The sequence below is a fragment of the Macrobrachium rosenbergii genome, chromosome 44, assembly GCF_040412425.1.
Source record: "Macrobrachium rosenbergii isolate ZJJX-2024 chromosome 44, ASM4041242v1, whole genome shotgun sequence".
Classification (NCBI taxonomy): Eukaryota; Metazoa; Arthropoda; class Malacostraca; order Decapoda; family Palaemonidae; genus Macrobrachium; species Macrobrachium rosenbergii.
In genome coordinates, this window is record NC_089784.1 from 16,384,107 (window position 1) to 16,399,267 (window position 15,161).

Consider the following 15,161-nt stretch of genomic DNA (forward strand, 5'->3'; position numbering starts at 1 on the left):
GGTGAGTAGCACACCCTTGCCTCTTAGCCATTTTGTTACCTGACCAGTCACTCGCCAGTCTATATATTCTAGTACAGGCTACACTTCGATCTAAAAATAATTTTTTCTCTCATGGTTTAAGTTGTTTTCATCGCACTCAAGTGCGACTGTGTATATAATCAATATTCAAGGCAACATATATCTTGAGGGTCGATCATTTCAAAACATTGACTGTATAATTTTTATTGAATTAGACTGGCGCATCTTTTGAGTAAAAATATAATGGTTAAGAAAGTCTGCATTATTAACAAGTAAGAGAGAGACAAAGTCAGATACAAAAAAAAAAAAAAAGATTAATATTCAATACAAATGCGTAACATTACATAATAAGAAAAAACAGATTTTTCATTTGGCTGCAATAACATTATCCAAGTTTTTTTAGCTGAATCGTATATTGGATATTATATCATCAATGACATCAATCTTAACTCACTACTAAAATGGCGATTGTGAGCGTTAAGAACCACCGTCAAACAAGCAAGATGGTGAACTCGTTAACACCAGTTACTGGTAGTTTCCTTAGTCACACGCATGGCAATAAATATGTTTTCTCAAAAGCGTAATTATGAGAGCGTAGCATTAAGCATAATCAATGAACCTTCCATGAAAACAACAACAACAACAACAACAGCAATAATAATAATAATAATAATAATAATAATAATAATAATAATAATAATAATAATAATAATAATAATAATAATAATAATAATAATAATAATAATAAAACGGGGATCTACGACGAGATCTTCTCTTCATTTGAGAGTCGTTACCGTAGTTGGGTCTGTCTTTGTTTCTCCATCTTATTGTATGTTTCTGGGAAATTTTCTAGGAAGTGACATTTATCGTCCTCTCGAGATTTTGTACATTTTCAGTTCCAGCATCGCTTGCCGAGAAATCGACTACCATTGGACCATTGGCCAATTGCTTGACAGTAAACGACATTTTGCAGTTTGCATAAGAAATCCGGTTGATTATCAAAGAAAAACAAACCAAGGCTAAAGGATTGTTTTTTTTGAGTCATTCTTAGCTATTTTGCTCTGCTTGCAACATGGCCACGACCTTGCAAACCGACCATGTTGTAAGCAGGACAAAAATTGGTCAAAAATTACTCGAATAGCCAGACTATAGCCTTTGGTGTTTTTCAGCGGTCAACCGAACCTTTCCTTCAGACTTGTTAATATGCAGTTTATTGCCAGGTAAATTATCATTATGGATACAAAATAGCCACGTGTTGACATTCTTACAATCCGGGTCATGTGGCATACCGGGCAAAAAATGGCCGAAAAGGGCCCCGAAAGGCGAAGTTACTCTTGGATGTTTTTTGGAGATCAACCAAATTTTTCCTTCGAACTAGATTAAATGCAGTGCATTACCAGGCAAGAGACCAATGTGCATGTAAAACGGCCACATAGAGACATTTGCTTGCAATCCGTGCAAAAAGTGGCCGGAAAGGGCCCTAATAGGAAGCTTTTCCTTGGTCAAAGGACTTTTCCTTCAAAACTGTTAAATGCAGTTGTTGCTAAGTAACTGAGCAATATGCATACAAAATAGCTATGTATGGACATGTGCTTACAATCCGGCCATGTAGCAAGCTGGGCAAAATTTGACCCTAGCAGGCCCGAATAGCTGGGGGTTTTTGGGGTTCAACCGAACTTTTCCTTCAAACTGAGCGCAGTTCATTGTATTTACAAGGTATTGACCAGCATGCATGCAAATTGGCTTGCATGCATTCCAGCCATGTATTTGTGTTGGAAATGTGTTCTCCTCTCCAGTCACCCCAGTTTTCACCTAAGCTCAGGATTAGGTCGAAGGTATTTTTAGGGTGAAGATGATCTCTCTCTCTCTCTGTCTCTCTCTCTCTCTCTCTCTCTCTCTCTCTCTCTCTCTCTCTCTCTCTCTCTAATGGAGTTTACAGATGACATTTTTCTATTCATGTGTATTATAATTACCTGTCAAAACCCTTGTTTTACTTTTATTAAGGAAAAAATAAGTTAATATTCTTAGAAAGCTGTTTAGTAAAGCAATTATGGATTGCTGATTTTGCGTCCCAGTGGCTTCTTGCATGAAGGATTGATGGCCTTGACCACTGCTTCTCGAAATCGCTACCGGATTTATCAAATAATGCGTGAAAAATGTAGTAACATAAAAAAAAGTTTTCCAGTATTTTGCAATAATAAAATAGAGTATAATTTCATTTCTCTTTTGAACGCCGTGAAAGTAACATGGCGCATCTAGAGTTTTATCATTTAAATTTTGAGTTGTGTTGTTTCCCCACTCTTACGCCCCGTAGGGAAAGTAGTGCAGTCAGTGCACCTCACGTGGTGCGCTGTAGGCATTACTTAAGGGTCTTTGCAGCGTTCCTTCGGACCCTAACTTCAATCCCTTTCTTTCGTCTTCATATACTACCGTTCATATTCTCTTTCTTCTACCTTACTTTCCACCCTCTCCTACCAATTGTTTCAACAATCCTCAGCGCTGAATGATTTCGTAGGTCACAGCCCTGGGTCTTGGCCTTAATTTGATATTCCAATTCCACTCTTACGGGCCACCACTGGGTAAGGGGCGAGCTGGCATGAGGGGAATGTAATCCAAGCCAACCAATCACATAGAGATCAGTGGGCCATTCCTCTCGAATATTTACAAATTTTGCAGCAAAATATGTCCTATTTACTAATGAGTATTACTGCTCTTGTATTGCTTTTAGATGAAAGTGAGGTTGACAGAGAATAATTTACGAGTGGCAATTGAAAACTGAAACAACAGATATCTTCTTTCAGGTATGGGATGTGTCAGTTTTTATTTAATTCGTTTTGTATTTATCTGGGCACATTCCAGACCAATGATTATCTAACTATGTACCGATGAATTTACAAACACTTTCGAATTTCTCCCTGAGATCACATGAATGATAATTATTGCCCACATAATCAAGAAAGTCTTCAGTTACTATTAATACCGTGTATTGTTATATAGTTGTGTTGATTCACTAGATATTACTAGCGGTGTATTAGGTAATGCCTCCTTTAAACATGGCAGTATCTGTTACGAGGAAAAGTGGACTATTCGAGAATTATTCTCCTCAATAACACTAAAAGCCTAAGAAATGCGTTTATATAATGTCTATATCCATTATGAATGTAGTAATTTTTTTCATAATCTAGAAATCATTATCATTTATAGTTTTGCTAGCTGAATACTAGCATATTTTGTGAAAATAATCGTATATGAAAATAATTGGGTTCGCAGTCTCTGTGATCAAGAAAATTATCGAATAGTGTACTCGTCATGATTGGAAGTATGCTCTTCCAGGTACAGTCGAGTTTTAGGCTTATCGTCTACTATATTCTGTTCTTTTTTGAGGACATTTTTAAATTATTACTTTCTTTGGTTACATTAATCCATTTATTGAGTTGTTTTGTCAGGTGTCTCCCTCTTAACAGTTTATTTACAGAATATTCATATGATATTAAGTGGACAATAGTTCCTCAGAAAAAAAAAATTGAAATCGGTTTCAGTCTTACCAGCCAATGGGGAAATCGCTTTCAAAGCCTTCCATCCATTGGCCAAAACTCAAAGCTTTAACTAATGAGAGAGCGCGATGGAAAAGATTCAAGTTGGGTGTGGTGGAGGGCTTTGATTGGCTATGAGGAAATCTTGGTCAGCTTCTCCTGCAGTTCTTAGGTGGCCATATTGGTGAAACGACGTTATATTCAAGCTGTTTGTTGTGAACTTCCGCATCAGCCTATAGCTTAAAATATTTCGTAAGTACCTTTTCGTGTCAACAATGTTGAGCAGTTTTGGTATACTCCTGGTTGTATTTACTCGGCTGAAGGTCAGTTAGCATAGGCATTCAAAATTTTGGGTTAAGAATCCAGGTTCTTCATCGAGAAAGCGATTGTCGAGAATCTGTCATAATTTTAGGACTCGAAGTGGTTTCGGCTAGTAAATATTAATCAAGTTTAGGTGAAAAGGAATGCTTAAAAACAAGTCAGTTCCTTGAAATATTCAGCCTGTGATTGGCAGGACTTTAGGCCATGTTGGTTCCATTTGCACTTTTCGATGGTGTAGGGTCAGTGAACTCCCATCGAAGTCACTGTGATGTCGATTTGATCTGCAGCAAGTATTTCGTAACATTTTTTCCGTTATACATACGTTTATACCCCATATTACGTGAATCGCACGCTTTTACATCCATTTCTCCTGTGAAAGCTGACATCTGGGCCACACCCAAAAGTTAGGCAGTACACGGGTTTGGTGTTTAAGGTAAACTGCCGGTTCTTTTGAGATTTCTCATAATTGTAGTAATTATTCACTTGAAAATATATTCTATTTCTCTGAATAGTTTCAGCTTAATTCTACAACTTTTCTCGGTTCTCGTTAGGTATCTAGATGTTACTCTAAAGTCTCCTAATCTGTACAGGTGTAAGTTTAAAATTTCTTGTTAAAGCCGGAGCTCTTATTTTGTGAAATGACATAATGAGGTTCAGCAACATTTGTTTTATACTGTGTATAATATTGGTGAGGTCGGGGGTGTTTCGTTGTTACATAACAATGTGTATATTAAAACAGTTAAAATTTTACTTTAAGCCATTAACGCATTTTGGAATTATAGATTTTTCCCGTTTTAATGTTTTTTGAATGTGCTGACTCGTTTCATTCTCAGGTGACCTAACCTAGGGTACACGGTCCCTACTCTTGTGCATGATATTAGTTTGAAAACATTAAATAAACAAACTTGCCTTTAATCTGAATTAGAGCGAACAGTGGGTTAAAGTCACTGCATTTCACTCGTTTTGTGTTTTTCTCCACCCAAAATCCCTGCTTCCCAACTCTGGTCCTTGGAATTGGAGGATATAACGTCAGAGGTTGGGGGTGGAAATACTCTCTAAAAGTACTCATTTCCGAACGAAACCATTATAAGAAGCGTTCAATATACACATTTAAACATAGAAAAAAGAGAAGTCCAAAACACAATAGTGGTTTAAGGTAAAATAATTCCTAAAGAAAATTGAAATATTTCATTTGCGAAAAAATTGCAACCATTTGAAATGCAAAGCCAGTTTCATTCACATTAGGTAAAAGAACGTAATCGAATGAGAACAGTCGGCTACAGCCTCTCTGATTGTTATATTTTCATTTCGTGAAACGTTGCAATGACCAATAGTAACTTGGTGTCCGTTCCTTTGAGGTGGGTTTGTTAATGTAATTAATGGAAGACCCCTCAGCTGTTTTAGCCGGCAGTATTTTGTCAGTTCGCATATTTTCTCTTATTTTCGTTAACTATAGTTACCGACGGAGCTTTATATTCGTGGAATAAGAAAAGCTCAGTTGCCCAGTGATGACACCAGTTAATACCAGTGAATTCAATCCCTGAACAGGTTTTAACTGTAAATGCAGGCTTGATGAGACTTAGCTTAGGTCGAGCTTTCGGCGAGCAGAATTTTCTGTGATGGAGGTGCCTGGAATATACTCAAGTATTTGGAAGCTTATAATTTGAGGGTTAACCCAGTGCTTGTCATCTTAAAAGGTAACCCCCTCCCTCTCTCTCTCTCTCTCTCTCTCTCTCTCTCTCTCTCTCTCTCTCTCTCTCTCTCTCTCTCTCTCTCTCTAAGCGGTCTTGCTCGGCTTCAATCCCACGGCTGCTGTAAAAAAGTCCCCGCACATGCGCTGTAGACATAAGGTCCATGCCCAGTAGAATACAGTGTTGTCGAAACTTGGCACAATGATTAACAGGCTGATGTGGTTTATAATTAGGTTTGATAGAGGATAAAATGGGTACCATTTAGCCGTTATGAATTTGGACGCCCATTGTTCTTCGTAAAGACATTAAGCAACATTTGTTAAATGTACCAGTTTATGGATAAATCTAAAATATCAGTTTATGGATGAACTTATTCCAGAACTAATGACAGAACGGCACGTCTTTAACTTCAATGAACCTCTTCATTCATCATTATTCATTTACATTTTTATTCAGTTGCTCATAATAAACCACATTCAAATTTGGGATTTAAGATTGTTAAAGATAGAGGATTAGAATTAACTCATTAATTTTGAATTTAGATAATTTTAACATACAAAATGTTGAAAACTAAAAATTCCACGAAAATAAAATACCTACAAAGCCTTCCAAATTCACGAGGAAACTTGTAATATAAATTCAAAGCCATGGAAATGCCCAGACAAACACCCAGGAAAGGAGCATGAAGACGGCACGTCACAAAAGTATTATACGCGGTTCTGTACCATGTGGCGTGATGTAGGCATAACCACAGGATTTTGCAGCCTCCGGCAACCCTTTGACCCCTATTTTAGCTGCACCCACTTTTTTAATCTTACCTCCGTTCCACTTTCTTCCATTTTCTTGTCCAACAACTACAGCTCACTAATTTCACTGTTTTGAGCGCTAAACGGCTAATAGCACCCCAGTGCTTGACTTTAAACCTATACGAGTATTTTCGTGAATCAAGTCATTTTCGTGAATCAAGTCATCCCCTCCAGTTGACAGTTGAAGTTTTGTATAATTCATATCTGACTGAGAATGAAATGATTCACATTCTGCTCGAAACTGAGATTCAGTTGAAATGTGAATTTGTCAGGTGACAGTAATAATCCAAGTCGAATTGTTGGTCGTTCTTATTCTTCATTCAACAAGCACTTAATCATTTTGCTACTCTGGTGTGTTGTACAAAATTGTAGCCATATTCTCAACTGGTGCGAAGTAAATTACAATAGTAAAGGAGATATTTAGATTTTGAGCGAGATCATCAGATGTTTTACTCTTGGTTCTCCGTATCATCACTTAAGGTGATAAGGCAGGATGCCCCAGCTCTCACTGCAACCTGTAGCGGCAGCCTTTTTTTTTTTTGGGGGTTGAGTTGGCCGTGCATTTTGTTAGGTATTAGAGTTAAAAGTGCGGTTTCCAGAGCTTCGAGGAGATTAGCCAAGGTGATGTATCTTGGATTTATTTTTTTTTTTCTGAGTTTCTACCTAAGCACTTTTGGCCCAGTTTTTGAAGGAAGCCTTGGCATATATTAGTGGGCGTTTCTCATATTTTTACATTGTAATTTGTTTCTCTCTCTCTCTCGCTGTCTCTCGCTCTCGCTCTCGCTCTCTCGCTCTCTCGCTCGCTCTCGCTCTCTCGCTCGCTCTCGCGCTCTCGCTCTCTCGCTCGCTCTCGCTCTCTCGCTCTCGCTCGCTCTCGCTCTCTCTCTCGCTCTCTCTCTCGCTCGCTCTCGCTCTCTCTAGCTCTCTCTCTCTCTCTCTCTATATATATATATTGAGTTGTTGCAGTAAAAGCAAGTGAGCCTTTTATAGCCGATATTTATTCATTTCTTAAAGAACTACTGCACTGAGTAGCTTTGCTCACTGATTGTTGGCCTTCATGCCTCAATGACATTGCCTCTTGCGCCAGTGCTAAAGCTGTTGTAAACTGAAAACCCTGCAACTTTTATCTTGAACCTCAATAGCATTCTAGTATTCGCCATGATAGAGCTTAGGGCAGAGACTTGCATTAGACTGAATTGTTCTAGGACTCGAGGATAATTTTCATGGTCTTTTACATTTATTGGTTGTTGCTAGTGCAAGGCATTCATCTGGTGGCCGCCGCCTCCGATTATTTACAAGTTGAATAATTGGATCTCAATTGGTGACAGGGTAGTTTATTTCCGTGGAGCCGTTTTTGTGTTTTTGGCATATGACGAACAGCGATTGTGCATGTAGACTCGTAGGCGTCAACCACAGCGTTCTCTCTCTCTCTCTCTCTCTCTCTCTCTCTCTCTCTCTCTCTCTCTCTCTCTCTCTAGGAAGTATATTTTTCTGTTATACTCCCAAAGTTTTTCGTTGGCTGTATTCCTTGTTGTTAAAAAATGCTTGTCTACTTTTTATAATCTTAGTTTGTCTAAACTTTCACCTGTTGTATAGCCTGTTTTATTAAAATCGTAAGTAAATGATATCGTAACTTTGTAAGTTTTGTGGTTGTGGTTTATTACTGACTTACGTGGCTGGTATGGAGCAAATTAAGTCATTGCCCTTGAATTGCGTACAGGCAATCGCGTGAGCGCATGCACAGATTCTCGCTGGCGCACGGAACTATTACATCGTCACTTAGTATGGTGCTCGATTATCTCTAACAACTGTACCTGGAATGGTGCTCGATTATCTCTAACAACTTTACCTGGAAATTCTCCACTTTTTTTTTATCTAATAGCAGACACGTTATTCCAGGATTGTTTGGAGAAATGAGATCTTGACGAATTGGTTGAAATCCTACGCCAGCCGATGAAGCTCCAAACTTGGGTCAAAGTTTGGAAAGTTTCGTTTTGAAAACTAATCAAAACTGTGTTCGTAAAATTTGAGACAGACTAGAGTTTGTAGTTCTACCTAATTTTCAACAGCCGAACCGCAATTAAGGTAGGAATATGGATCTTGTTGAATGTGATTTTATGCAAGGTAGAAGTTGAATTTTATTTATAGGAAATATTGTTATTTTTCTAATATAGTTCCTATTGTAAGATTTTGAACGGCAGTTTTTGAAAACTGGGCTATTTTATGTGAAGCCGAAGTTCAGCTTGAACCGAGGGTGATAGTTACAGTATGTTGTGGATTGTCACACTTGCGTCATAGGGACAATCTCTCTCTCTCCCTCCGGTCATTCAGGCACGCCAACACAAGGCGCGATTCGAAATCGTCTTGGTATGGAGGGCCTGGACGAGATAACCTCTATTTCCCAGGAGTTGGAAGTAATCTACAGCCAAAATCTCGTTTAACCGATTTATAAGCAGAATTTTAAATGGTTTTGCCCTCTCCACTTTGATACACTTCCCGTAAAGAACTGAGTATTTAGTTGATTCCAAGCGATAACTCACACGTATACTTGTATGAAACTGTCGTTAGTTTTCTGCAATCTGCCAATTGTGGCTGTTTACCTTGAAGTTCGTCCTTTATTGCCGTTATAGTTATAGCCTCAAATCGATATGGAACTCGATTTTCCAGTTTGCTCTACTGTCATTATATACTTTTTCAGGTCAATTTCCCCTTGATGGGTTGAATGAGTTGTCTTTGTTGTCTGGTGGGCTTTCTGAAGCCTAGATTCCCATCTGGTCGGGGCCGTCAGGTATGATTCGTTTCGCCCTACCATCAGGTTTTGTTTTTGCCGGTATTAATGTCAGTCCTCTTACGGTCCTCTGCGTATGTTTATCTATTCTAGTTTATAATTTTCTGAAATAGGGAGATTAGGTAAGGGCCATGTAACAATACCTATCTCATGAAGGACCGGCAAGAAATGGCCAAACTTAAGAGCTTCCATACGTAGGTCAAAATTTAACATAGGGGCAGAAAAGCTTAGGTCAGTCACTTGCAAGTGCAACATTTTAGCTCAGGTGCTGTGTGTGACTTTTAGCCTCTTATTTGTCCCAAATTTTTTTTTAATTAGAATTCATTTTAATTGGATTTTTGGTTTTGGGTTTTTGGGTGTTCATTGATAATTTTGGAAGTTATGAAATATAAGATGCAATGATTGATTCCTCAGCTTCCTTATAGTCTGAATTCATACTGAAATGCGCTGCAGCCAAGTATTGTAACTTTTCACGTTGTAACTTTTCACGGTTTCGGCGTTGTAAAATTAGAGATTGGCTGGAGATGTTTTTAAATACAAATTTTACCAAGAAACTTAATACCAACCACAAAGGGTTCTTCAGCTCTTTGTAGATCCTCCCAATCAACTGCAATTTCCTCAAGCTTTAAAGCATGCACCCTTTATATAGGCATTTTTCACTGAGCCGTGTCTACTTCGTCGTTGGGAGCACATAAGGTGATAGGGAATCTTTCTACCAGGTTTCCTTGGCGTTAAAATAACAAGCCAGTCCTGTGCATTGCAGCATGCTTTACGACAGTGACGGCCTTCAATTAATTTTTATTTTACTCCCTCTCTGTTATTCGTCCAAATAACCTCCTCATTCATGAAGTCCATGTACTGGAGCCTTTGTTTCTGCAGTGATCTCTCCATTTTTCAGGCATGCATTCCTTGCCCTGCTTCAGTATCTTTCATGCGAGTTTTAATATTTTATGGGCTCCTTGAAAAATCTCCCTCAAAGGTTTCCATGACTGGGCGATTGGAGGGATCAGTAGTTCTTCTGTGACATATGCAGTATTGCTGTGCTGTATTTGCCCTTCAACCTACGAACACGTGGCTAAGAAAAACCCCACTCTCTCTCTCTGTATACCCAAGAAGTGGCTTATGTAGTTGTGAGACAGGGGGAGAGAAACGCTCCGTCGAAGTGTATACCCTTTTTTAGGACCTCCACCAATTCATTCTCATCCCACAGTATTGGAATCTCTCTCTCTCTCTCTCTCTCTCTCTCTCTCTCTCTCTCTCTCTCTCTCTCTCTCTCTCTCTCTCTCTCTCCTCTCTCTCTCGCTCTCTCTCTCTCTCTCTCTCTCGCTCTCTCTCTCTCTCTCTCGCTCTCTCTCTCTCTCTCTCTCTCTCTCTCTCTCTCTCTCGCTCTCTCTCTCTCTCTCTCTCGCTCTCTCTCTCTCTCTCTCTCTCTCTCGCTCTCTCTCTCGCTCTCTCTCTCTCTCTCTCGCTCTCTCGCTCTCTCTCGCTCTCTCTCTCTCTCTCTCTCTCTCTCTCTAAATTGAAAGGTGCCTGATAATTACCTTTTCATTGCATTGTTTGTTTGAATAATTTGAGACTGGTTTTATGACCTTATCGACCTTATCAGTAACTGTTGTCACCATAGAATTGTTCTTCTGTACCAGTTAACAGATTGGCAGCTTGGTAAGGATACAAATAAGTGTAAGTTGGCTGTTGTTTATGAACCTGCACAATGAGTATTGGCAAGACCCTCAAGATTTTCCAACAGAGCAGCTTTTATAGGGCCTTAAAAACTTATGAATTTTCCCCCAATCGTTGAACCTACCTCTAAAAAATCTGTAGTGCCTTCGGGCTAGAAACGTAGTAGTGAGTACCAACACTTTTGAAGGTTCCCCGACCCTCACAGATACTATATTCGTTATCTCAAAATCGAATGTCTTAATCATGGACCCAGTTGATTTCGTACGTCCCTGGTCTTGGTAAGGACATGTGGTTGATCGTCCATTGGATTTTTAATCCCTGCAATATCTAATTACATTACTTTTGCCTTCATATTCGGCCTTCTATAAATTCCAGCCACACGGTCGAGTTCATTCCATTCTAATTCGGGCATTGTGAATATCAGACTTTTGATGTAAAGCGGTTATGAATGCGTATGGTCTCTCTCTCTCTCTCCATCCAGTGTTTAGCATAGAGTTAAGGTGAACATCATATTGGTCGTGAACCTTGAGCATGATGCGATACTGCGAATAAGAGTTTTTTCTTATTTTTTTTGTCTGTCATTCATCCGTCCCTCTAGTGTCATTTAAGGCCTCGAATTTGCACGTAGTACCCTACAATCTCTCACCAAGCTGCCTTCTCGAGCCGCATTGTCATCCTTTGCCATTCACACCAGACTAATGATTAAAAGTTGGTACATGTTTCTAAGCACTCCTCTTTGGGTGTAATGAATGCTTAAAAAGATAACGCCTTATTATCTAGCGTTCATTGTTGGTCGCCAGACCTTAGCACTGACTGATTTTTGAGCTTCGAGAATTTATATTGGATCTGACATTGATTTCTTGTAATCGTTAACTACTTGACAGATTAGGTACGTCTGATCTTAGTCTTTCTATTATTTGTGGGTCTAGAACGTAGTATTGGTTGCGACATCGATAGTGATGCGCTCAAACAGTCAACCCCCGTAGGGAGTAGTGCCGTCAGTGCACCTCAGACGGCGCACTGCGGGCATTACTTAAGGTTCTTTGCAGCTTCCCTTCGGCCCTTAGCTGAATGATGAGCGTCATTGGCTGGCTGTTAATTACTATGTTCAAATTTTATTAGTTCCTGGTAGAGGCGTTAGCTTTCACTTGAAATTTCCCTCTTGTTTGCAGAGAGATCGCCTGCGTGTTCTATGCTACTCTTGGCAATTAATCGTAATTGTTCATCAAGGAAAAATTAATTTTGAGGTTTGGGTCAGTATATTTTTGTGGGCTAAGCTCACCCTTGAAATGCTTTTGACTTTGCGTTTGAGACTTCGAATTGCAAGGTTTTTACTGGAACATTTTTGAAATTACAAAACAGTTTTGCTTCTGACCTCATTAGCTCGCATCTGGGTGGACCTCTTGGTTATGTTAGTGTTGGTATAACCATGACAGATTTATATAATCGATTTTGCGTTTTATCTGTGGCCAGTGGTTTTATTTCTCATACTTTGTACAGAGGTATTTCTCTCTCTCTCTCTCTCTCTCTCTCTCTCTCTCTCTCTCTCTCTCTCTCTCTCTCTCTCTCTACCCAGGTTGGCAAAAAGTTTTCAAAGGTTAGTTAGGGTGATGTAGGAATTACCACTTGGCTTCCCCTTTTATATTTGTTCCAAAAGAAACTTGTGTATTCAAGTAAGGTCTAAAATGCATTATCTAATTTAGGACTTATCACTAGGCTTCCCTTTTGTATCTATTCCAAAAGAAACTTGTGCATTCAGGTAAGGGTTAAAATGCACTATCTAAAACATTATCTAAATTAGTCTCCCCGCATCTTTAGAAATCGGGATTAGCCTCTCTCCTATTTATAGTACCGTTGACTACCTTTCAGTATTCCTTATGGTGGTGTAACAGGAATTTTGTTTTTCAATATGTTGTAGTGGGAGATTCCGAGCGAGATTTGTAATGGTTTTCTTTAGAAAAATGTTAGTTTTGATAGAATTGTCTATGGTGACATAATTGCTTATGGCAGGATTGTCAACTCGCGATTTTACAATTGAAATGGCATACAATAAAAACTTTTGGAAAATTGGTTATTTCAAAGAATAAAAAATAAGACCATCTCTTTTTGCGTATTTAGTCTCGATTTATAATTATTTTAATGCACTTCAAGGTTTGACAAGGAATGACACTGACAGTCTTCCTAGTTAAGCCTGCAAGCGTACTCAGGAACAATAGATAGGGACTGAATACGCAAGAAGAGGGTCGTTATTTTTATCCTTTTCTCTAAAATAGCGCAATTTTTCTTAGTGTATTTTTTTCTTTGTTATATATTTCTTTAAAATAGCTCAATTTTTTTTGTGAAATATTAGTGTATTTTGTGAATTTTTTTGTGAATTTTTTTAGTGATTAGTGAATTTTTTTTTTTGTGAATTTTTTTAGTGATTAGTGTATTTTTTTCTTTGTTATATATTTCTTTAAAATAGCTCAATTTTTTTAGTGAAATATTAGTGTATTTTGTGAATTTTTTTAGTGATTAGTGAATTTATTTATTTTTTTAGTGATTATTTTTTTTTTTTTACTAAAAATTTTGTGTACTATTTTTGATTTTTTTGTGATGTGTTTAGTGATTACTAGTTTTTGTGAATCAGTGTACTATTTTTATCACTAGTTTTTGTGAATGTGTACTATTTTTTTAGTGAATTTTTCTGATTTTTTAGTGATTTTTTTTTGTGATGTGTTTAGTGATTACCAGTTTTTGTGAATTCTTTGATACACCAGTTTTTGTGAATTCTTTGATACACAGTAATTTCATTGTAATAGTTATAATTGTCATTTCGTTATTTCGTTCATTATCAGGGATGGATATGTCGTTCCACAGTTAAGAAATTTGAAGTTCAAAGAATTGTGAATTTTAATTATAGTCCAAAAGTACAACAGATTATAAATTGCAACATAAAATATATTTAGATACAGCATTAATGATAAATTTTATTTTACAGGAGGTAGAATCGAGGCACTAAGGATGTGCAACTGAGGACATGTAACTATTATTGCAAGAGGACTCAAAGCAAGAGGATCGTCGGAACAAATATTTTAAACCCGCTAAAACGCAAGAAATAAAGATAGAGAAACTGAGGACTTGCAATTCGCAAGAGGACTCGGAACAATTATTTTTGAAGCCGGTAAAATGTAAGATTATATTTTACCGGAGGAAAAAGATAAGAGGAACTGAGGACATGCGAGAGGACTCGCAGCGAAAGGATCGATCGTCGGAACACATGTTTTAGAAGCCGGTAATCCAGGGCATTGTTTAAAAAACTTCTGGACGCCTCACTTTTTAAGAATTCAAAAATTTGTTTTTTTTTTTTTTTTTTTTAAGGGGCAGCCCGGTGGTCACCGATTTAAATTTTTTTTTTTTCTATGTAAACTGCTGAGTCAATAAATTATCTGAATTGAGTCTGGAATATTTTAATTTCCACTTACTTTTAGACACTTTTTATCATGTCTGGCTGCTAACTGTACGAACAGCACCCCATAGTACCAGGGAGCCGAAATCGCAGCTAGTGTTTGCCTTGAATATTCATGTGCAGGTTATGGATTTTCTTCCGCATCTGTTAAGGGCTTGTCCTTCCCTATTACTGTTCAGAACTACTCTTCCTGCAAGACGTTTTCTCTCCTCCTCCAAATCCGTCCAGAGGTATTCTTCATTTTCTGTGCAGATGTGTCCTTCCTATTTTCTGTGCAACCGGCCTGTCCTTCCCGTTACATGTTATTGTTCAGAACGGGTACTCTTCAAACTTATTCTCCACATCCGTCCAGATGCATTCTTCGTTTCCTGTGCGGACATGTCCTTCTCCTTTGTCCATTCAGAATGGGTAACTCTTCGTAATACTTCTAGATCTGGAATGAGAGAGTTTATTACTGATAAAAATGTTCAACTTCATGTGACACTGTGCCAGTATTCAGTGCGGGCTAACTGGATTTTTTAACCTCTGACCCAAAAGCAAGCTTCAAAACGTGATGACGAATCAAAACGTGATGACGAAGCATTCTTTTTTTCATACAAGATTACATACTACATTAAAAACAAAATAGCAAATATATTTTTTTTGGTAGACGTTAATGAAACAAAATAGCAAATATATTGATAATGGAATTTTTTTGGTAGACGTTAATGAAACAATGTCAACAGTGAGATTAAATACGAAACCAAAAGATTAGGAGCCAATCTTCAGGTGATAGGCCCTTAGCATAACACTGTCTAGTTATTGAATTACTTAGTTCATTATTTCCCAAAATACTTGCAATCCCCCTAAAGCAATATGGCAAGTAATCACTTCCTT

General features: G+C 38.0%; 1 long non-coding RNA gene across 2 annotated transcripts in view; it reads right to left on the bottom strand.

Annotated features, from left to right (window-relative positions):
• Positions 1–13,441: 13,441 nt before the first annotated feature.
• LOC136829135 (uncharacterized) overlaps positions 13,442–15,161 on the bottom strand; it is a 112,458-nt gene continuing 110,738 nt past the window's right edge. The window contains exon 3 of one of the 2 annotated variants that reach the window (XR_010850308.1): positions 13,442–14,718. This is a non-coding gene — a long non-coding RNA (uncharacterized lncRNA). The remainder of the gene's footprint in view (positions 14,719–15,161) is intronic. The other variant, XR_010850307.1, reaches the window with a different exon arrangement.